The 24,293-nt window shown below is 47.8% G+C and overlaps 1 protein-coding gene across 3 annotated transcripts in view; it reads left to right on the forward strand.

Moving 5' to 3' along the window:
• Nucleotides 1-24,293, forward strand: part of LOC137420849 (ectonucleoside triphosphate diphosphohydrolase 2) — a 98,376-nt gene that overhangs the window by 1,385 nt on the left and 72,698 nt on the right. The window contains exon 2 of one of the 3 annotated variants that reach the window (XM_068106292.2): nt 22,689-22,788. The exons of 1 other annotated variant lie outside the window; for it this stretch is intronic. The gene's annotated coding sequence lies outside the window, so the exon portion shown is untranslated. Of the gene's footprint in view, nt 1-22,428; nt 22,789-24,293 lie in introns of those variants that run through there. One more of the 3 variants, XM_068106293.2, reaches the window with a different exon arrangement.

The following is a 24,293-nucleotide window of genomic DNA, read 5'->3' on the forward strand; positions in this document are numbered from 1 at the left end:
GAAGGGCATCCGGCCATGAAACAATCCTTCAAAAAGGGGACCACGGTGCCAGAAAAAATCCAACCCCCGTACTGCGGGGAAAAATGGCCTGTAAGGGTGGTTCTTTTTCTTCTTCTTCACTCGCCCTCAGCCCCACAATCACCCACATGACTGAGGTTTCCTCGGTATTCCAAACCGGCTGGCACCTTGACGCGTCCGCCTAAGCCGGCGGAGTCGCTCTAAAAAAAAATCATGGATTGGAGTCTTTTGAAATTCCTATAGTCATGGGACTGGCTTATAGAATCTGTCGCTGGTGCTTCTTGTTGCATGTGCTGAAGTTCTTTTAATAAGCATTGCTCCTGCGAGCAGCAGCCATGGGGCCAGCTCCTACTTCTTGTACTCGGTCCCAGAGCACACATGTCATACCATGACCTCCTCAGTGCTCATGCCTCATTATCTCCCACTGACCTTCAGCCAGATAGCACATGCGGACCAACACGCGGTGGTGCTATCTCCTCAGTGTTCACACGTTCTTGCACCGGCTGCCACTCTCCCTCGGCCACTTGAACCAGAGTGAAAAGTCCTGCTGTTCTCTCACTCTGGCACCTCACTTCCAGCCACTTTGACCCGGGTAAAAAGCAAACTAGGTGGCGTAATGACTGAGCGTCCGCTCTGAGTCTGGGAGGTCGGCGATGCGATTCTGACCTTGCCTGAGTCGTACCAAGGTCTTAAAAATGGAACGTGCTGTTTCCTTTCTTGACGCTCCGCATTTTGAGGATGGATGAACACATTGCTTTGGAGGAGAGAAAAGTGATGTTACAAAAGATCAATGGCACCCACAGTCTCCCAAAAGGTCCATCACTTCCTCTAATGTCAGGGGTTTTTGGTTTGTCTGAGGCCAAATCTGATGTTGTCTCATGTATTTGCCTGGATATGTGTATGCTTGTGTAGGCTACAGTTTTGTGTTGCCGCTCCTCCATGAACCTTCGACCTCCCATTCTGAAAACTTCCCACTCTCCTACTCCCTTGCCTCTTACCCCGGCACCCACAAGAGTTGGCCTCTCACCATGATGTACCCTCTGTTGTCTTCATCATCGTCTTCTTTCATATGCATTAAATGGCTGCAGCTGGCATCATTTTCCTGAGGTGTGATTGTGCCTCTGATGCAATGTCCCCTGTAGGTTAGAGCAGGAATTTGTAATTTATTCAGGATGCCATAGATTGCTCGCCGATTCTTAACGAAGGCACCGTGGTATCTTTAACGTCCACCAGGCAATGCTAGCAGACGGGACACCCAATTTATTGTCCATCTGATGAGGGATGGCACACATATTGATGAATCACACTGCCTGCGAAACACCAGGGTGACATTTTATAGCTGAGCCGATATCTGAACCCAGATTAGTCAGCTGAGAGGGGAGGGTGCTCTGCTTTCTTATCCTGGCCTAACCCACAATGTTTGCATTATCGCACCCTTGGAGGTAGAGAACCCCGCATGCTGTCACTTTCCTCAACACACTTCAAGAGGTCAATATGGAACATGGACTGTGTACATTTTTAGCATATAATTGGGGGGGGGGGGGGGGGCTTTTAGTCATAGTGTGAGATATCTGACATCCAAAGTCCTGGACTATAATGTAATGTTAGGCCTCAGTCACACTGGATCGTACGATTTCTGGATCGTGCGATTGATGGCAATCTGGCCGAGGTACGACCAATTGTCAATGTTTGCTACGCTCTCCATTTGCGATCGCAAACAGCGATTGCTCTTAGGACTTATGGTAGGTCATCGTACGATTGGTGGTACGCGTGGTCGTGCGATCACCAACGATTGGAGAAGATCGATCGCAAGATCAATCGTAGGTAATCGTGCGACTAGTGGTGGCGATCAGCGCCCGCTCGCACAATTGATCGCAGCCAGTCGTGATTTCGATTCCCGACGCAGCTATAAAATGTCATAAATGTGTTTATGATCCCTCAGAAGGACATTAAACGGACGTCCCGTCTGCCGACGTTCGTTTGTGGACGTTAAAGACCCAAAGGTGTCCTTCGCGAAGAGTAGGCGAGCTATCGCAGGCACCCTCAACAAATTACAAATTCTTGCCCTGACTAGTGGAACGTCAGGCCTAGCCAACTGGTTCGTGACAAACTCAGACCAAGCTTCCCCCGGCCGACCCCTCAAGAAAGGTGGGCTAATGAAGAAGAAGTCACAGGAAGAAGATCGTGTTGAAGAATAGAATGACATGCTGTATTAAATATTTATTTATATCGTGTTAAATTTAAAGGATTCTGATGTACAATCCCATACTCCATACTGTATGACAAAGACTCCGTCCTACCGAAACAGTTTCTTGACAATCGTCACACTGTACTGGTGGTTTGCCGTTGCATTCCCAGAAGTATTTTGGACAGGAATTTGTACTTTATTCAGGATGCCGGTGATGGCTCGCCTACTCTTCGTGAAGGACACCGTGGCGTGGGGTCCACCAACTAACGCCAGCAGACGGGATTCCCGTTTAACGTCGATCCTGGAAATGATGATTCACACTGCCTATGAATCACCACGATGCCACTTTTTAGCTTGGTTGGGATTCAAACCCAGGGTAGACAGCTTGGAGCCGAGTTTGTGTACCTGCCAGACCTTGTTTAAGAATTAAGCGATTTAAATCAAAACATCGGACCGAATTTACTAAAGTCGTTTAGCGAGCGTCTTGTCAACACACGTCTAACCCTTAAACACTGACAAAAACATTGTTGTATACGCACAGTAAAACACACGCCTAACACACACGAATGGTATAATATTGAAGGAGCTCGGGCTCCCACGTCGATCGGAAGAATGGACGCGACAAAAAGCTGGAATTCGTCCGAGTTGCTTTATTCAAACAAAACACTCAGGTACTCTGAAAAGCCCGTTTATCGGGCAGCAATATATATACACACATTATCCTGGAGCGTTTGCCCAGGAAAGGCGAGAGGGGGCGTGGCCTAGCGTCCTGGCTGCGGCCTGGCAAGTTGAGGGCGAGCCTGTCCGGGCGTCCTGGACGAGCCCGGCATGGTGATCGCTCCGCGTCCTTGATAGGTGCAAGGCGATTGTGAAAACCCAGCGGTAGCCGCTACACACGTCCCCCCAGAATCGACTTGCACCGGCAGGGTCAATTTGAGGGGGGTCCTGATGACCCGGCCGAAGTGACCCCTGGCGGGTCGTGGGGGGGGGGGTCCGGTGTGGTGGTGGGCGGTCGAGTGGGGGGCACCGTGGACGGGGGGCGGCCTCGCCGCGGCGGAAGGGCCACCCGTGGTGGTTGGTCGACGTCCACGTGCGCCGGCTTGAGGCGGTCCACCGCAATCCGGTCCGACCTGCCGCCGATGTCGATGACGAACGACTTGTCGTCCCGTCGCAGGACCCGGAAGGGCCCGTCGTACGGTGGCCGGAGTGGCCCCCGATGTGCGTCGTGACGCACAAAAACATACTCCGCTGTGCGAAGTGCTGGGGGGACGTAGGACTGGGGGTCACCGTGGTGGGATGTTGGCACGGGGGCAAACCGTCGGGCGGCCTCCTGGAGGTCCGAGCGCTGGTGAGCTGCGGACCAGGGACTGGTAGCGTCGGGCACGAATTCGCCCGGGACGCGTAGCGCCTGGCCGTAGACAAGCTTGGCGGTGGATGCCTGGAGGTCCTCCTTGGGGGCCGTGCGGAGGCCCAAAAGGACCCACGGCAGCCGGTCGGCCCAACCACCGTCTTGAAGGCCCGCCATGAGCGCGGCCTTCATGGAGTGGTGGAATCGCTCGCACAACCCGTTTGCTTGGGGGTGGTAGGCCGTAGTACGGTGGAGCTTGACCCCCAGGTTGCGGGCGACCGCGCCCCACAGCTCGGAGGTGAACTGTGGTCCGCGGTCTGACGAGATGTCCGCCGGTGCGCCGAAGCGGGCGACCCAGGTGGCGATGAAAGCGTGCGCCACGTCGGCGGTGGTGATGGAGACGAGGGGAACGGCCTCCGGCCACCTGGTGGTCCTGTCCACCATGGTGAGCAGGTGTGTGAACCCCCGTGACGGGGGGAGGGGGCCCACCAGATCCACGTTGACGTGGTCGAAACGTCGTTCGGGCACGGTGAAAGGTGCCAGCGGGGCCTGGGTGTGTCGGTGGACCTTGGCCCGTTGGCAGGCTGTGCAGGTGCTGGTCCAATCGCGGACGTCCCGACGAAGGCCGTGCCAGACGAATCGCGCCGACACCAGCTTCTGGGAAGCTTTCCGGCCCGGGTGGGAAAGGCCGTGGAGGGAGGCGAAGATGCGGCGTTGCCAGGTGACGGGCACGATGGGGCGAGGCTGGCCTTGGGAGACGTCGCAGAGCAGGACAGTGTCCGTGAAGGGGATGTCGGCCAGGCGGAGGCCCGTGTCCGCCGCCCGGAGGGCTTGCACCGTGGTGTCGGTGGTTTGGTCCGCCGCCATAAGCGCGAAGTCCACGCCCAGGTGGACCGCGCTCGCGCTGGCCCGGGAAAGACAGTCGGCCACGGCGTTGTTTTTGCCGGTGACGTGCCGGATGTCCGTGGTAAACTCCGACACGGCGGAGAGGTGGCGCTGTTGGTGGGCCGACCACGGCTCCGTGACCTTGGCCATTGCGTAAACCAACGGCTTGTGGTCGACAAACGCCGTGAAAGGTCGGCCCTCCAGGAGGTGGCAGAAATGGCGGACGGCCAGGTGTAGACCGAGGAGCTCACGGTCAAACGTGTGCTGTATTTGAGCTCGTTCGGCCGGAGCTGCCGGCTGAAAAAAGCGAGTGGCTGCCAAACCCCGTTCACCCATTGCTCATGTACGGCGCCCACCGCGTAGTCGGAGGCATCCGTGGTGAGGGCGATGGGAGCGTTGAGCACCGGGTGAGCGAGCAGTGTTGCGTCGGCGAGGGCCCGCTTTGAGCTTTGGAAGGCCGCGTCCATTGCTGCGGACCAGGCGATGTCGTGCTTGGCCGGCTTGCCCCGGAGGGCTTCGTAGAGGGGCCGCATGAGTTGAGCAGCGCGGGGCACGAAGCGGTGATAAAAATTCACCATTCCCAGGAATTCCTGCAGGGCCTTTATGGTGCGGGGACGCGGGAATGTGGTGATGGCCTCGACCTTGGTTGGCAGCGGCACGGCCCCGTTCTTGGTGATGTGGTGGCCCAAAAAATCAACGGCCGTCGTGCCGAAGTGGCATTTGGCCGGGTTGACGATGAGGCCATGCTCGCTGAGGTGCCCGAACAGTGTTCGGAGGTGGAGGAGGTGCTCGGCCCGGGACGTGCTGGCGACGAGGATGTCGTCCAGGTAAACGAAAAGGAACGGCAGGTCACGCAGCACGCCGTCCATCAAGCGCTGGAACGCCTGAGCCGCGTTCTTGAGACCAAATGGCACCCGTAAGAATTCGAATAAGCCGAACGGCGTGATGACTGCCGTTTTAGGGACGTCGGCCGCCCTGACAGGTACCTGGTGATATCCCCGTATGAGATCAATTTTCGAAAAAATGACCCGTCCCGCCAGACGGGCGGAGAAGTCTTGGATGTGCGGGATCGGATACCTGTCGGGGGTGGTAGCGTCGTTAAGGCGGCGGTAGTCGCCACATGGGCGCCAGCCGCCCCCTGGCTTTGGGACGATGTGTAGTGGCGAAGCCCACGCGCTATCGGAGCGCCGCACGATGCCGAGGTGTTCTAAAGCGTCGAACTCGGCTTTGGCCACGGCGAGCTTGGCTGGGTCGAGGCGGCGGGCTCTGGCGTAGACCGGCGGGCCCGTGGTTGGTATGTGGTGCTCGATCCCATGCCGTACTGCGACAGCCGAAAACGTCGGCCGCGTGAGGGCCGGGAACTCCGTGAGCAGGCGAGCAAACTCGTTCGCCGCCGGGAGGGCGCATGCCAGCTCGGTCGGCGCGGAGCTGCTCAATGTGCATACCAGGGAGCTGGAGGTTTCGGCGTTGATTAAACGACGCCGTTGGACGTCCACCAGCAGTCCGTGTGCGCAGAGGAAGTCGGCGCCTAGCAGAGCTATGGGCACATTTGCGGTTACAAACGTCCAAGCAAAGCGTTGGCCGCCGAAGCAGAGGGTGACGTTGCGCGGGCCGAAGGTGCGGATGGTCGATCCGTTGGCCGCAACCAAGGAGGGCCGCAAACCGCGGACTGCCTGTCCTGGTCAGAGGCGGGTATGACACTCAGTTGGGCGCCGGTGTCGCACAGGAAGCGCCGTCCGGACGCTTTATCCGTGATGAACAGTAAGTTGCCCGTGTGGCCGGCGCTCATGGCTGGTAATGAACGATGGCCCGGCCGTTTCCCGGCCTGCCGAAGGTGCACGGGGGTCGGCATGTCCGGGCCTTCTGTCCGAACCTGGCATGATAGTAACACCACGCTTGGTCAGGTGGAGGCCCCGGTCGTCGTGCTGGAGGTGGTCGGCTCGGTGTAGCGGCCGCCAATTGCGTCGGCAGTTCGGTCGTCGACCGTGCCGGGTGCTCGGGCGCCATGGGTGTTGCGTCGGACGGCGGTGGGCCCCAGGTCGCTGCTGCGATGCGCTGGCCTGCGGCGGAGATCTTGTCGGCTTCCCTGGCAAGGGCACGGGGATCTGTGATCGTCGTGCTTGCCAGGGCGAGGCGTACCGGGCTAGGCAGCTGACGGAGGAACAGCTCCCGGAACAGGAATGCCGGAGAGTGCTCGCCGAGCAGCGAAAGCATGTAGTCCATTCGCTCGGAAGGGCGCGTGTCGCCGAGCTCGGGCAGGTCGAGCAGGCGCCGTGCGCGTTCCGCCGATTGGAGGGCGAAAGCGTCGAGGAGAAGCTTTTTAATCGCGCCGTATTTGTCAGCGGCTGGCGGGCTCTCGAGGAGGCTCAGGGCGTGGGCCGCGGTGGCTGAACCGAGCGCTGCTACCACATGGTGGAAGGGGGTGTCGTCGGCCGTGATGCCTCGCAGGGCGAACAGGGAGTCCGCCTGTGCGAACCAAACCGCCGCGTGAGCCTCCCAGAAGGTAGGCAGTTTAAGGGCCACTGCCGTGTCCATGTCGGTAGGTCACCAATGAAGGAGCTCGGGCTCCCACGTCGATCGGAAGAATGGACGCGACAAAAAGCTGGAATTCGTCTGAGTTGCTTTATTCAAACAAAACACTCAGGTACTCTGAAAAGCCCGTTTCTCGGGCAGCAATATATATACACACATTATCCCGGAGCGTTTGCCCAGGAAAGGCGAGAGGGGGCGTGGCCGAGCGTCCTGGCTGCGGCCTGGCAAGTTGAGGGCGAGCCTGCCCGTGCGTCCTGGACGAGCCCGGCATGGTGATCGCTCCGCGTCCTTGATAGGTGCAAGGCGATTGTGAAAACCCAGCGGTAGCCGCTACAATATAATATAATAATATAATAATATAATATTATCGTATAATGGTCCAAATATACTGGTCTGCGAGCTAAAGACTGGTGGTACCACCAATCGTAAGGTCGTGCAACCAGTCGGGACAGGTCGTGACTGGTCGCACTACTGATCGTGAGGTCGTACGACAGGTGGCACCACCAATCGTCAGGTGGCAGGACCAGTAGCACGACCAATCGTGCAACTACTTGACCCGCGATCATGCGCGACTGGTGGTATGACCATGTAAGACCTATGACCTCTTACGATTTGGAATCGCAGGTCAGAAGTTTTGAACATGACCATCGACCTTGCTGCGACTGATTTTGCTCTGGTGATCACTCACGACCTCTACGACCAGTCGCGCGCTCTTTCTACAATTTGCCCGCGATTCACAAAATTTTCGGTCGCAGCTAGGTCGTAACCTGGTCGCAGGCCCGGTGTGGCTGGGGCTTTAGCCTCTCACCCCAGAATTGAATCCTCCCCTCCACCGCCACCGTGATGCAGGTTTATGGCACGATTGCGATGTCAAACATATTGTGACGTCATACCAAGATTGTTCGGAGTGCGTGTGCCAATAATCTATATTCATGATACAGATGTGGTAGAGCTTGCTGCAGAACTGCTGAAGATGGCCTCCCACCCTTTGTGTTTATCATATACAGTCAAGTGAAAAAGTAAGTACACCCCATGTAAAGTTTTGACTTTTTCAACATATTTCAATATACAGCTATTTGATCTTCATTTCAACAATATTGATATATAAAGGTGATATAATATAACAAATATCATGAAACATTTACATTTTGTAGTCCATTGTATAATATAAATAAACATAAATGCAAATTTTGCATGTGTACAAAGTAAGTACACCCTTGGCTCCAATAGGTGGTATTGCCCCCTTTGGCAGAAACAACCTAAAGTAGGCATTTCTTATAACTGTCTACCAGTCTCTGACATCGACTGGGAGAAATTTTTGCCCACTCCTCCATGCAGAATTCTTTCATATGGGCGATGTTTGAGGGGTTTCTTGCATGCACAGCTCGTTTCAAATCCCCCCACAACATCTCGATGGGATTTAGATCCGGGCTTTGACTTGGCCATTCCAGAACCCTCCATTTCTTTCTTTTCAGCCATTCCTTGGTGGATTTACTGGTATGTTTAGGGTCATTGTCATGTTGCAAGGTCCACCTTTGGTTGAGCTTCAACTTCCGACAGATGGCCTCACATTATCCTCAAGCACCCTCTGGTACAATGAAGAATTCATAGTGGATTCTATGATGGTGAGCTGCCCAGGCCCTGATGCAGCAAAGCTGCCCCAAACCATAATATTTCCACCATGATGCTTTACAGTTGGTATCAGGTTCTTGTGGTCAAATGCTGTCTTTGGTTTTTGCCAAACATGTCTTCTGGTACTGTGGCCAAATAGCTTTACCTTTGACTCATCTGTCCAGAGCACATTGTTCCCGAAGTTCTGGTCTTTGCCTAGGTGTCCATTGGCAAACTTTAGTCTTGCCCTGATGTTCTTTCTGGACAGCAAAGGTTTCCTCCTGGCACACCTCCCATGTAGATCAAATTGTGCAGCCTCTTTCTGATGGTAGACTCGTGCACTTTGACAACAGTGGCAAGAGCTCCCTGTAGGTCCCGTGATGACATTCTGGGGTTCTTAGAGACTTATTTCAGCATCTTGCGGTCTGTTATCAGGCTGAACTTGCTGGGGCGGCCTGGCCTGAACAAGTTGGCAGTTTTTTGGAATCTTCTCCACTTGTAGATGATCTTCCGGACAGTCGAATGATTGATTTCAAATTGTTTGGAGATCTTTTTAAACCCCTTCCCAGATTCGTAGGCATCTATAACCTTCTTTCTGAAGGCCTCAGAGAGCTCTTCTGATCTAGGCATGGCGACGCCGCACACTTCAACAACAAAGAGCAAACCAAACAATGTCTGAGGTTTAAATAAGACAGGTTTCTCCAAGATCCTCTCCAATGATGTTCTAATCATTTGCACCTGAGCTGGTGCACCTGATTCTAATTTTAGGTATTTGAAGTAGTGATAAATGTAGGGGTGTACTTACTTTTTCCACATGTGAAATTTGCATTTATGTTTATTTAAATTATACAATGAACTACAAAATGTAAATGTTTCATGATATTTGTTATGTTATATCACCTTTATCTATCAATATTGTTCAAATGAAGATCAAATAGCTGTATGTTGAAATATGTTGAAAAAGTCAAAACTCTACATGGGGTGTACTTACTTTTTCACGTGACTGTAGAGTACATCAAAATCATGTCCACATACAAAATGTAAGATGTGGTATACTCAAAAAGCTCTGCAAATGACGTGTTCACAATCGTCGCATTATCAATCCAGCTGAGTTCTGTCCACTGCAGGATGACAGCCTTCCCCAACTCACATTGAGAGGGACAATTGTCAAGTGTGGGTTGCTAAGTCAATCAGGAATTTGGAATTTGGTCAGGGTGCAGGTGTTAGCTCACCTACTCTTCCTGGGAAACATTGTGAGATAATTGATGTTAAGCAGTATCATCTAGTGCTTTCTTGGTAGAGGAGTCCACAGCTCGATTCCCCGTCTGATGGAAAGTTCAGTTTGAGATGCAATGCCCTCTGTTTGCAGAAAATGAATCGTGCAGTTTGATAATCTGGAGTGGGAATGAAATCCAGACCGGACAGTTCAAAGGCAAATGTACCTGTCGGACCATTTTCTACGACAAAACTAGTATAACGAGGCATATATATGAATCGTACTAAAATAAGGGAACTATGTATGTTTGTATGTATGTATGTCTGATAATTATAGATTTGAAAACGGCTGGGCCCATTTCCACCAAATCTTGCATACATGCTGTGGTTGCCCAGGGTCAGGTCATGGGCACAATATAATTCCCCTTCCCCTCTACCCCTGCGAGAATTAGGAGACGAATTGCAATTTTCGCCTGCACACAGACAATGGTGCAAGTGGTGTAAACACTGACCCCTGCCGGAGGGAGCGAGTATTGACACCCATTTTTGCTTCCAGGGGGAACAGGTGTTGCGATTATTAAAAGATGTCCGTCCGTCCATCCACCCATCACACTAAAAACAAGCATTCTGAGTATTGCGCTGCAATACATGTCCCCTACCGGCAGTCTGTCGTCTGGAAAACTGTTGGGGAAATTACCAAGAGTTATTTATCCACAGGTGCTGAATCGTTCCCAATCGCTAATTACCTCAGGACGGGCTCACCTGTGATTCGCACTCGGGACTTCGATTTATACACCTTGCAGACAGGTCAGCAGAAGCACGAGAAAATGAGTTGTTGATAAAGACCCTTTCGAGTCGCTAAATATCAGTAATTTATTATATTTTCCGGTTCACGATCAATGATCGATGTGTATATATATATGTTGCTCGGCTTGGCTCCGCCCCTCCCAAAAGCGCGCGCTGTCGCGCTTTTGACGTTCGCAGACGAGGCTGAGGGCGCGCGGTGTGGCTTGAGGAGAACTCTAGAATAAACAAGAGATATCCATTTAAAAAAATATTTTCGTTTAATTAACGATATCTGCCAAACCACGTGCCTTATCGCATATTCCAAAAGGACATTTTAGTAGATTGACATGCTGAACAGATCTGTGAAGTTTCCCCTCGATTGGATCAAAAATGAGGGAGGAGCTCGGTTTTAAAGGTTCATGCTTAAAAACGTCATAACTCTGTAACCATGTGATGCATGACGTCATGCTCACTGACGTTTTTGTTCGTCATGGGTATGCGATTCTGCCTACAAAGTTTGGCCTCGATCTGTTCAGCCGTTGCAGAGAAAAAGGGGTTCTCGTGTTTTCACGACAAACAATATGGCGGCCGAACCACGTGACCTGTGACGTCATAATTACCATTAAAATATTCTACAGACCGAGTCCCTCATATGCTGAAAATTCGATCTCAATCGGTCCAATTATTGCCGAGAAAATCTTTTTTAAAGGAAATTAAAACTTAAAATGGCACTGAGTTAAGGATCATCAGAATTATCAGAATTCCCAAAGTTCAAAGTGCCATAACTTTGTCAAAAATGATCGAAACGTCGTGAAGTTCGAACTTGACCTGTAACTTATCATGAGGAAACCATGTGCCAAGTTTGAAATCATCAGCATTAAGCGCTTAGAAAAATTGTCGGGAAAATTGTTCTTTGTGTGACGGACTGACGGACGGAGGGACGGCGTGCAAACCTATAGTCTCCTCCGGTGTACACCGGCAGGGGACTAATAAGCAGGACTTCGAGCATGGAGCGGGTATTGACACCATATTTCACTACCGGTGGAAGTATTATTAACAACTAAAAATTAATGTATTCTTATTGTGCAACTATCTTTAAAACTAACAAAAACATGGTATGTTTTGAACTACCCGTACATTGCATCTCATTCTGGGGACTTCTTAATATGGTTATATATATATATTTTCCATTTGAGGAACTTAAGCAATATTATCTTCAACACAACAGCTGGTGATTGTGAAAAATTTAAAGCGTTGTATGAACAAAACCGGATAGAGTATATTCAAAATCAAAGGTTTCCATCACAAGTAGCTGCTCAATAGCAAATATCAGGTCTTTATTGATCCTTTACCTAATCAGGATCAGGTCTGTGCAGGCATAGTGTGCCAGCTGGTATTTGGTGACTTCCTCTCCCAAGGGGTGTTGCGGTGGCGGGAAAGGGAGGAAAGGAGAGGAAGGGCTGCAGTGAGCTGAAAGATTACCTGCCTGCAAAATGCCGATGACAAGTGAGAACGAACACCTCCCCACACCCAGAGCTGATCCCATGACACTGCCCCCTTGAAGATACGAAACACCAGGCACATGATACCCTCGCAGTCCTGAAGAAAGACCACTCGGTGATCAAAATGTTAGACCGAAGCCTTGCCAGCTGGGTGGATCTTCTCCCCTCTCACCAGTGTTTTTATGAATTGAAAACGGATGTTAAAGAGGAAGAACTTTTTTTGCATTATTTTCCTGGTGAAAAAAATAGATTGGGGAAGAACCTTGCGGTGAATGAAACTGTGCATGAGATTTGCACTGACAGAGAATGACACACAGATGCCATATTTTGACACGGGACCAATCGGAACACATTTTTCCGACTTGTATAAGATTCGAAAAGGTAGATATATATGTGTGCATATGTATATGTGTGTATATATGTGTGTACACACACACACACACACACACACACACACACACACAACAGGCAATTTAAGGCCATTTTCCCTGCTAGAGCGGGGGTTAGCCATATGTGTGTATATATGTATATAATATGTATATGAGTGTATATGTATATATATGTATGTATACATATATACATGCATATATAGATATACACTACATGACCAAAAGTATGCGGACACCCCTTCTAATGAGTGGATTCGGCTGTTTCAGCCACACTCATTGCTGACAGGTATATACAGTCACGTGAAAAAGTAAGTACACCCCATGCAAAGTTTTGACTATTTCAACATATTTCAACATACAGCTATTTGATCTTCATTTCAACAATATTGATAGATAAAGGTGATATAATATAACAAATATCATGAAACATTTACATTTTGTAGTCCATTGTATAATTTAAATAAACATAAATGCAAATTTCGCATGTGGAAAAAGTAAGTACACCCCGACATTTATCACTACTTCAAATACCTAAAATTAGAATCAGGTGCACCAGCTCAGGTGCAAATGATTAGAACATTGTTAGAGAGGATCTTGGAGGAACCTGTCTTATTTAAACCTCAGACGTTTAGTTTGGTTTGCTCTTTGCTGTTGAAGTGTGCGGCGTCACCATGCCTAGATCAAAAGAGCTCTCTGAGGCCTTCAGAAAGAAGGTTATAGATGCCTACGAGTCTGGGAAGGGATTTAAAAAGATCTCCAAACAAATTGAAATCAATCATTCGACTGTCCGGAAGATCATCTACAAGTGGAGAAGATTCCAAACAACTGCCAACTTGTTCAGGCCAGGCCACCCCAGCAAGTTCAGCCCGAGAGCAGAGACCGCAAGATGCTGAAAGAAGTCTCTAAGAACCCCCAGAATGTCATCACCGGACCTACAGGTAGCTGTTGCCACTGTTGATGTCAAAGTGCACGAGTCTACCATTAGAAAGAGGCTACACAAATTTGATCTACATGGGAGGTGTGCCAGGAGGAAACCTTTGCTGTCCAGAAAGAACATCAGGGCAAGACTTAAGTTTGTCAATGAACAGCTAGGCAAAGACCAGCACTTCTGGAACAATGTGCCCTGGACAGATGAGTCAAATGTAGAGCTACTTGGCCACAGTACCAGAAGACATGTTTGGCAAAAACCAAAGACAGCATTTGACCACAAGAACCTGATACCAACTGTAAAGCATGGAGGTGAAAATATTATGGATTGGGGCAGCTTTGCTGCATCAGGGCCTGGGCTGCTCACCATCATAGAATCCAGTATGAATTCTTCATTGTACCAGAGGGTGCTTGAGCATAATGTGAGGCCATCTGTTGGAAAGTTGAAGCTCAACCGAAGGTAAACCTTGCAACATGACAATGACCCTAAACATACCAGTAAATCCACCAAGAAATGGCTGAAAAGAAAGAAATGGAGGGTTCTGGAATGGCCAAGTCAAAGCCCGGATCTAAATCCCATCGAGATATTGTGGGGGGATTTGAAACGAGCTGTGCATGCAAGAAACCCCTCAAACATTGCACAGCTGAAAGAATTCTGCATGGGGGAGTGGGCAAAAATTTCTCCCAGTCCATGTCAGGGACTGGTAGACAGTTATAAGAAACGCCTACTTGAGGTTGTTTCTGCCAAAGGGGGCAATACCACCTATTACAGCCAAGGGTGTACTTACTTTTTCCACAGAAGGAAATGGCATCTCTGTTAATTTTTTGTTGAATAAATTATTGCAAAGTCAATTTTTTATTGTTTTTTGTTCAATTGGATCACCTTTATCTATAGATACTGTTTAAATGAAGATCAAATATTGATATGTCCATGTATGTTATAATAACAGATTAAAAGAAAACATTTCATGGGGTGTACTTACTTTTTCACGTGACTGTATATATATGTGTATATGCGGTCGGACCTCAGTATTTGTAGTTCCGCTACTCGTGGGTTCCGTGTATTCGCTGTTGATAAAATGTGACCTGCTTCTCTATTCGTGGTTTTTTGGTGGCGCAAAAAAATATTTTTTTCATGAGCCACGAGCTTGACACAGTTATAAAACCCATCTTTCACCAGCCATGCACACAAAGCAGCTGGACTTTCGCAAAGAAACATCTTCTACGAGCCGTGAGCTTGACCCGTTTCTACATTCGCGGCCGCAAATTTTAGCCGCACTATAAACGAGCTTCGCGGGATGCCCCACCAGCTACCTAACACGTCATCCCCCGCGAGTAGCTCTACAGAATGAAAACACTTCATCGTATCTACCACATGGCCTGCTTCTATATTTGCAGGCATGTGCTTCACGTTTTCATAGCTTTTGCTGCTGTGAATTTTAGCCACACTATAAGCGAGAGCTTCGCGGGATGTCCCACCAGCTGTGTTAACATGTCAACCCCGTGAGTTATATCATTAAAACGCTTCATTAAATCTATTATTGCAATTATCAGCGACTCAAAACAGCATCATCCGATAACATCCCCCAGAAACAATGTGCAGACTACTCACCCCTCCCGCAGCTACCCACAATGCCCGCATTCGTATATATACCGACTGTGTCCTGGGTCTCAATCATTCTTCTCGCCCCGTTGCTTTGACCTGGGTTTTTGACTCTCGCTTTGCTCATCGTTCAATCATGGCTCCGAAGCGCAAGACCAGTGCCAGAGATGTGTCGACTACCAAGAGGCAGATAAAAGTAATGAGCCTGAGCCAGAAAGTGGAGCTGTTGAACCGGCTTTTGAGAGGAGAGAGTGCGGCCTCTGTGCGCAGGTATTACGATTACGGTGTCACCAAATCCACCGTTCACTACATACAAAAGAAGGAGAAGGCGATTCGTGAAAGTGTTTCAGCGAGCGCTGCATTGAGTACGAAGGTGGTCATGTCCGGAATGTCCACATGGAAAGGATGGAGAAGACTCTCAGCATATGGATCGAGGGCAACACACAGACGATTATGGATTTGAGTGGATCTCTCATTTGCGCAAACACAAAAAGGGACTTCATGCTGAAACCCATGATGCTGAACCGTTCCCTAAACCCGCTCACCTCGGATGATTTGGAGGCGTCTCCGTGTTGTCCTTCATTACAAAGGTTTCCGAGTAGGAGGAGGCGGACAGTGATGATAACGAGGTGCCGAGGTCCAACCTCACGGTCCAGTTCCTGGGCGAGGTGCCGCAGGATATGCGGGTGATTGCCAACAGGGTGCATGGATTCGGCTGTTTCAATCATGGCACGGTACCTCACGTTCAAGGGGAGTTCGGATGATGTGCTGCTCCCGTACAAAGAGCTGCACCAAAACCTGCGTCAATCTGCCAGGTAGCTCTCCATTACACATTTCTTCCGCCCTGCTCCCTCCACCTCAAGACCATCAGCACCTTCTCCTACCTCTCCTGCCGTCTGTCCTGCCTCTCCCTTGGAGCAAGATTTTGCAGCGACTTTATTTGGGTCGCCCTCAGAGTTCGAGGAATTCATGGGATTTTAATTCATCACCAACATCACCATCATCATCACCACCACCACCACCATCATCATCATCATTATTTGAAAGTTGCATGTGTTTGTAAAAGAACATTTTTAAACGGTACATGATGGTGTTGTGTTTTTTTTTAGTTTCACGGTGCGGTATGGTTAAGCTGGTTAAGCACTTTTAATAAACTGTAAGCACATTCCTTCAATAAATTGGAAATGATACTTGCTCAAATCGTTTTTTTAAAAATCATTTTGTTTTATCGTTATCAGGACCTTATCGTTTAAAAAAAAAAATTGTAAGCATTTTTTCATGAAACTAATCATGTGCATTTGCGGTCGAAAACATTTTAAACTTTAAATTTTCTCGTCTATGAATGAAGAACTGCCTGAACCTATAACCTATCCTCCTTTTACCCATTGAAACAATATCACTGCATACATTCGTGAGATTTTCATCTACATTCGCAGATTTTTATCGCCAATCATGGATTATCGTTGACATTTGCAGGATTTGCCTCGCCATGTGCGGGATTTTAATCCACACTCGTGATTTGTTCCTCAACATTCGTGTATTTTCGCAATTTGGGAACCAATCCCCCCTTTTTCCATTGAAACAATGCCTGCCTCCCCCCCCCCCCCCCCCCCCACCTCATTCACAGTTTCACAATTCACGGCATTTTCCAGGTACGTATCCCCCGGAATAGCGGGGTCCAACTGCATATATACATATACTGTGTGTGTGTATATGTATGTATGTATGTATGTATGTATGTTGTACCAAGCGGATCTTCATCCAACTTTCAGAGGTTCATCAGTGAGTGCCAGGGAATGTTTTAGGCAAAGTATTTTTGGGAAACTTTGAAAAAAAAAAAGTTGTATTTTTTTTCGTATTTTTAATCATTCTGTAGTGCCCAAGCCTTTGTTGTTTGTAGCTTTGAGAAATGTAATATTAAATGATCCCTGTCCCCATTTGTTAGTGGGTGTTGGGAAGTATTTTAGGCTTGCACAAAAAAATAGAAAAAAACCAGTTTGACATATATATATTTTTTAATCCAACAGGATTAGAACAGCACCTGACGACGCTAGTTACCGCTGCTAGCACGGTGTATATTTCAACTGTTGGACACATGATGGCACGTGCCCGCAATTCGAAACAAAAACAATCTCACCGGGTTTTAAAAACAAACAAACACACGCACACACCCATATTCGTACACACAAGGCCCGCTCCGCAATCTTTACGCGTCGAATGAAGTATCTGATCACTTGGAGCATATCCTTCCGAACTGAATGTTGTGCAAGATGGAATTCTACCTTTTAATCTTTCATATTGTTACTGTTCACCACCTTATCGTTGGAGGCCGTCCTCCTTCCCTTTCACCTTCCACCCGAGGTGTCATTGTATTTAGGAGGTAGACTAGGCAGAGTGACACACAAGATATGACCTGAATGGTGCAGAGGTATGGTGAGTGCACTCACCTTTGAACTTTTTGTCTGGCTTCGATTCCTGACCCAACTATAATTGTTGGATTGATTTTTCGCAGGTGAGGCATTACATCACAAAGTGCACCGTCCGTCAGATTTACATCAGGTCAGGTGTTCCATCTGCCAGCATTAGCCGGTAAAGGTAAAGATACCACGGTGTTATTCGCGAAGAGTAGGGGAGTTTTGGCGGGCACCAAGAACAAAGTAAAAATACTATCACAAGGCACCTTTAGTCGAACAACAGGCCTTCCCAACCGGTTCCCACAAAGTGTTGAGGATCAGGGCCATTAATGTATCTGTATGGTAGTGGTAGTAGCATTGGAGTTGCACAGAAACATTTCAGACCTCAGTATGACATTTGTGCAGCCAAACAAACACCGACAACACCCCTGTCCCCACCAAAGTGTTATTTTCCTTTGGGGGAACACCAAAGTTGTAAACATTTTCCTCGTTTCAATATCAAGAGATAACGATGTGATGGAGATGGTAACCATGCGTCTGCTGAATGATGCAGTGCCCCCTGCTGGCACATCAAGGTGTGCCGGTCCGCATACGTCTTTTATTGTTTGGGTATTTGGAACAGAGAACAATGGTCTCGGTAAATAACCTCATCGGAAGTGAGGCTGCAATGAGGATATGCAGACAATGGTCAACCAGACTTGGTGGTGTTATGGTTAAAGTGTCTGCTCTGAGTCTGGGAGGTTTGTGCTTCGAACCTGACCTGGTCGGGTCATACCAAAGACTTAAAATGGAACCTGTTGATTTCTTGCTTGATGCTCAGCATTTGAAAGGATAGAGCATGGATAAACAACCATAGGCTGGCAACCATTCCACAGGCTTCATGGGCCAAATGGCCTCTGTGTGCCTCCTGTGTTGAAGTTATTTGCAAGGGAAAGAGAAGCTAGGCCATCTTGCGTACATGCTCATTGCTCAACCATTGCATCCGACAACAAAAAGGTGTACAGTACAGTGAAAATTATTTCAGAGTTGTGATCCTTGAAGATCTGAAGTTCGTTGGGGGTGTCAGAGGACAAGTGGTTTGAAGAGACGAGCACAGCTAGGATAGAATGGCTTACCATTTACTGTCCAGCTCTAGCACCAGAAGAAGCAATAATAAAACAAAGACTGGAACAGTAACCAGAGATATGACAGCAGTGCTTCAAGCGGTCCTTCAGGAGGAAGGGAATAAGGAAAGACAAAAGTGCATTTCAGAATATCAGAAACCTACCGGCGAATAACTTGGAGAGCTGTCGAATGTCTAACCTGCCAGAAATGGGGATATGTCGACTAGCCCAACAATGTTTGCCAATGCCAACCCTATTGCTGTTGGAACCTCGTTTCCTTTTGTTACCATGCAACGGAACAGGATATGTATTACACTCACACACACACACACACACACACACACACACGGTTGTATTTTTTGTCTGTCTGTCCATTGATAGAATTGCCACCGGTAGTAACCCCATGATTTTGCATACCGTTGGAATCCTCTTGGCAAATAGATGCAAGAAAACATTTTCAAACCTACAGGGTAGGGGGTTCAGGGTGGGGGGAAGACTCCAGTTCTCTCTATGTAAATGTGCATCGTATAGCGTTATGCCCCCATTCCACTTATGCCGATTGGCCCCGATTAGCCCCGATCTCCAGGTCGGGAGCGATCGGGACACTTTGGGAAAAAACTGGTCATCTACGCTGTATCTACGTCCGAAGTACGCTCCGATTACGATCACTACGCTGTAACCACGCTCATCGTGGGTAGATCGGGTCCCTGAAGACCCGATCGAAGCCGTTTAGAGCCGCTGTGTTCCCGCTCGCGTACGCCGTAACCACGCTGCATTCGCGATTGCCGCCGCTCTGACACGATGCATTCCCGATCGCCGCCGATCTAAAACCGATCCAACGCCGATGCTGCCGATCTATTGCCGTTTCAACTACGTCATTCCCGACCAAACCGATCTAACTACGCTCTATTCCCGTCTTTAAGCCGACTAAAAAGCAGATTTCAGGTCCCGATCCGTATAAACAGGGCCCGATTTGCTTGCCGATCATCAGTATCGTCGAAGACAGCCATGGATCAACATCAGAGAAATGGCCGTCTGCAGCTCGCTCTACTTCTCCAACAATATGCAATTAATGAAAGAAGAGCTGCTCAAGTGAGAAGAAGAATGAGAAGAAGAAGAAGAGCCCCTCAGTTCTGGGTCCGGCCATGGTTGACAGAAGGGTTGAGGGGATGAAAATGCATTGCAAAATGAAAGGTCTTCAAAATAAAAGCTAAAAATGTGACAAGTTTTTGCTGGGTAGAGGGGATCAAAGTTTGCATTCACTTAATTAAAAGGTCATAAAATTAAAAGCGGTAAAATTGATCATTAATAATATTTGTTTAACTTGTACCGCTTTTAATTTTAGACCATGGGGTTATTGGGCAATGCAATTTGGCTCATGCAGTTATCAATTCCACTTAACAACGTCGACAAAAATTGTCGTGTCGAAATACTTGATCGGGTGAGGCCGATGCAATGCGGACCGATTTATATACGGCGGCTTTGATCGGCATTGGAGCGGGACGGATAGGTAACGATCGTCGTCGAAACGGCACAAGATAATCCTCCCGCTGCAACGACGCTGTAATCACGATCAAGCCGTTCTAACTACGATCAAGCCGTCATAACTACGATCATTCCGATGGACTACGTTGCATTCACGCTGTAATCACGATCAAGCCGTTCTAACTACGATCATTCCGATGGACTACGTTGCATTCACGCTGTAATCACGATCAAGCCGTTCTAACTACGATCATTCCGATGGACTACGTGGCATTCACGCTGCAATCACGATCAGTCCCGCTATTTCAGATCGGGATGGAAATTTTAAACATGTTTAAAAAATCGCCCCGATCTATTTTTTTGTCCCGATCGACAAAGATCGAAGACGTTCCGTTTACGATCATGCCGATTGATCCCGTTCCAAATAGGATCGTTCCCGTTGTGCAGATCGGGGTCGATCGGCATAAGTGGAATGGCGGTATTATATAGAAGAACTACTATATATATATATATATTGTAAATTAATCGTTACATCATTATTATAGTATTGTCTGCTAAATTATATGTAATGACTGTTGGAATTATACATAGTACCTGACTCTTTTTTTTTTTTACTCTAAATTCCTCTGCACAGGATGCAGGTACCTCTGCTCATACTATGTATATACTGTATATATATATACATATATATATATATATATATATATATATATATATATATATATATACGTATATATATATATATATATATATATATATATATATATATATATATATATATATATATATATATATATATATATATATACAGACCACATAATCTTTGCCTCATGCTCTCAGAGTCTTTCACTTGCCTTTTTCCAAACTCCAGGCATGCTGTCATGTGCCTTTTTCTCAGGAGTGGCTTCCGTCTGGCCACTCTCTCATAAAGCCTAGATTTGTGAAGTGCTGCAGAGACTGTTGTCCTTCTGGCATGTTCTCCCATCTCAACCAAGGAACTCTGTTCGGTCAGAGTGGTCATTGGGTTCTTGATCACCTCCCTGACCAAGGTCCGTCTTTCCTGGTTGCTCAGTTTGGTCGGACGGCCAGCTCTAGGAATGTGTCTGGGTCGTTCCATATTCTTTCTGTTTCCTAATAATGGAGCTCACTGTGCTCTTGGGAACTTTCAACACGATAAATGGTTTTATACCCTTCCCCAGATCTATGCCTCCTCAAAATTATATCTCGAAGTTCTATAGACAGGTCTTGGACTTCATGGTAAAGTCTGCTCCAGCATGCACTGTCAACTGTGGGACATTATATTGAAAGGTGTGTTTCATTCTAAATAATGTCCAATCAATTGAATTGGCCACAGGTGGACTCCACTCAAGTTGTAGAGACATCTCAAGGATGATCAAAGGAAATTGGATGGACCTGAGCTCAATTCGGAGTGTCATAGCAAAGGGGTTGAATACTTATTGACTCACAACATTTCAGCTTTTAATTTTTAATTATTTTGTAAAAAAAATATTTACGCTGATGCAATGCCCTCTGCTGGTCAGGGTAGGAATTTAGAACTTGGCAAAAGTGCTTGCGATAGCTCACCTACAAAGGGCACTATGGCATATTTAGCACCCATCAGCAATTGCTGGCAGACAGGATGCCCGTTTTAACGTCTGGCTGAGTGACAGCACCCACATTGATGAATCGCCCTGCCTGTGAAGCGCCAGGATGGCAGGTTATAGCTGGGTAGGGATTCAAACTCAGGCTGGACTGCTTCGGCCTTCGAGGGAAGTGTGGTACCTCGAAGCCATTTTTTTTTGTTACTTGAGCTGCTCAAATCGGTTATATGCATGAAGGATACCGAGCAGCCAAAGCTTGAGTCATGTGTTGAGCTTGCCTGTGGTTATAATGACGTTATTGGCGGTGAGCAGACTATGCACGGTTGCAGTACCTAATGCATGGGCTGAAATAATTCGATTTTTGGCTCGCTGCTGAAAGGTTTTCCTTGATTTTTGTTTTTTTTCAAAACCAGCATCAAAAGTGCACAATAAAATGGGAGTATTGAACCACCTTTAGAGGCCATTTTTCCCCACAGTGCAGGGGTTGGCCTTTTTCGGGCAGGAGGATTGTGGTCAACACAGGGCAGGATCCAATGGTCCTCTTTTTGAGGCAATGTTTTATGGCCGGATGCCCTTCCTGCCACCAACCCTGTTAGTCGCCTCTTGCGACACACAGGTAATTACCAGTGAGCTGGTACTCAATTTGCCGACCTCGGAGGGATGACAGGCTGAGTCGACCCCCCGGTGTTAATTCAGCGATCGACCGGGATTCGAACCCAGGATCCGAGGATCCGAAGCCGGCACCCTAACCGCTAAGCCAACACCAGGCTCAAGTGTTTGCAGGAGTATTGCGTGTAATAAAATGCTTTGACTTTGTCCCCAAGGGCAAAGAGCTGATGTAAAACGCAAACCGACATTTCACAGCTTTGACTTCTCGCGTGGTGATAAAGATTTGGTTTCTACAAATAATTTTTAATTTCAATTTTAAAGTGAAGGCACAGTTGGACTACGGTTGGTGGGTTTACATCACAATATGGGGGTGAGGGGCGAGTGGGTGGTGGCTCAAAAGGTAAACCTTGTCCTGGTTCACTGTTAGTGTTCAGAACTGCCTAAATTCCTGACATCTTGTATGTGTTCCAAGGCGTAAGATCACACATTTGATCCAAGGTATCACAGGCGATTCGCTACAAGGTTCCATACTCAAGAGTGCCATCGTCATTTCTCCACAAGCTTTGAAACAAGTAAGTGCTTGAGTTTACCACCCACGTTACCACCCACAATGCCATGTCTGGCACGGTGTTTCCCAACACCGAACCTTTGGAGTAACATTTCTTAATACTCGATTTAAATATCTGAATGTGTTGTATTTTGTCCGTTTATCTAGTTGTGACACTGGTGTTATCACTCCTCTTTTTCGTTGTTTATTTATTTACTTGTTTATTTAACTGAGGTGATGTGGATTGGGCAGCAGAGAAAATAAATGAATATTAATAAACATGAAAAGAGGGGAAAGAGATCAAGGAAATAGGTTTGAGTATCTGGGGGGGGGGGGGGGGGGGTACAGTGACCGGGGCTGGTAAATCAGAGGCAGATGAGCGGAGGAGAATTCAGGTGAGGGGAATGTGAATGCATGGAGGAGGATGCAGGAGGTAATGGCAGATATCAAGGAGATTGAAAGTAAAGGTTCTGATGTCTTGTGTAATGCCGGCCTACCTTTACGGTCTGGAGATGGTGGCACTGACAGAGAGACAACAACAGAGGTTGCAGGTTTGCGAGAACAACTGTGGCAGGAGGATTGCGGGCGTGAAGAGGGGTGTATACAAGGAAAATGGATGAACTGAGGGGGAAGATTGGTGTGCAGATGAGCTTGATGGGGAGATTGGTGAAATGCCGACTGAGATGATTTGTACACTTGGAGGGGGTAAAAGAGAACGACAAAGAGAGCGGATTGGTTGAGTGAACAAGGTAGGAGGAAAAGAGGTAGACCACGGTTGAGATGGGAGGATTGTGTGAAGAGGGATTTCAGTAAGGTGTGGGTGGTTGGAGAGTGGAGGAGTATTGTGGTCAACACAGGGCAGGAGATTTGTACCATTGGATCTGACCCCTTATAAAGGGAAGTGGAGGAGAAGAAGAATACGATTTTCTTGCTTGCTCAAAACTGAAATGGTATTGAAACCTACATTTTTATTTCTAGTTGTAGGGGGGGGGGGGGGGGCTATGTACTCAATTTCAAGTTCGTGTGCAGTTCATGTTAATTTTGGCCAACCACTATAAATGTATTCTACTGGTTCCTACTAATCGGAAAAATGTCGCCATTTTTTTCTGTTGACCTTTAGTGACCTTGACTCAAGGTCAAAGTTCAAATGTCATTACAGTGACCATACTTCATTCAAAGTATATCGACCTTGGTACCAAAATGTGGCAAATTTCACAAGGAACATTGATTATGACATTTGGTTCGTCATTTGCCCTCTCAGATGTTTGCAATATGCAAATTAATAAGAAAATGACCTAATTAGAGAAAAAAATATGCATAATTAACATATAGTCTTCACCACACACGTAAATCCCATCACTTCACATTATTATTGAATGCCGATCATTAGTTACCATCTCAAATGTGTTCTGCTGGATCCTAAACTGGAAAAATATGTTGCTTATTGTTTTCTGTTGACACATTCTTGATATTAACTGACCTTTGACATGTACTTGACTTTACTTACCTTGACCCAAGGTGAAATGTCAA

The sequence above is a fragment of the Myxine glutinosa genome, chromosome 2 (assembly GCF_964187855.1).
Source record: "Myxine glutinosa chromosome 2, kmMyxGlut1.1, whole genome shotgun sequence".
NCBI lineage: Eukaryota > Metazoa > Chordata > Myxini > Myxiniformes > Myxinidae > Myxine > Myxine glutinosa.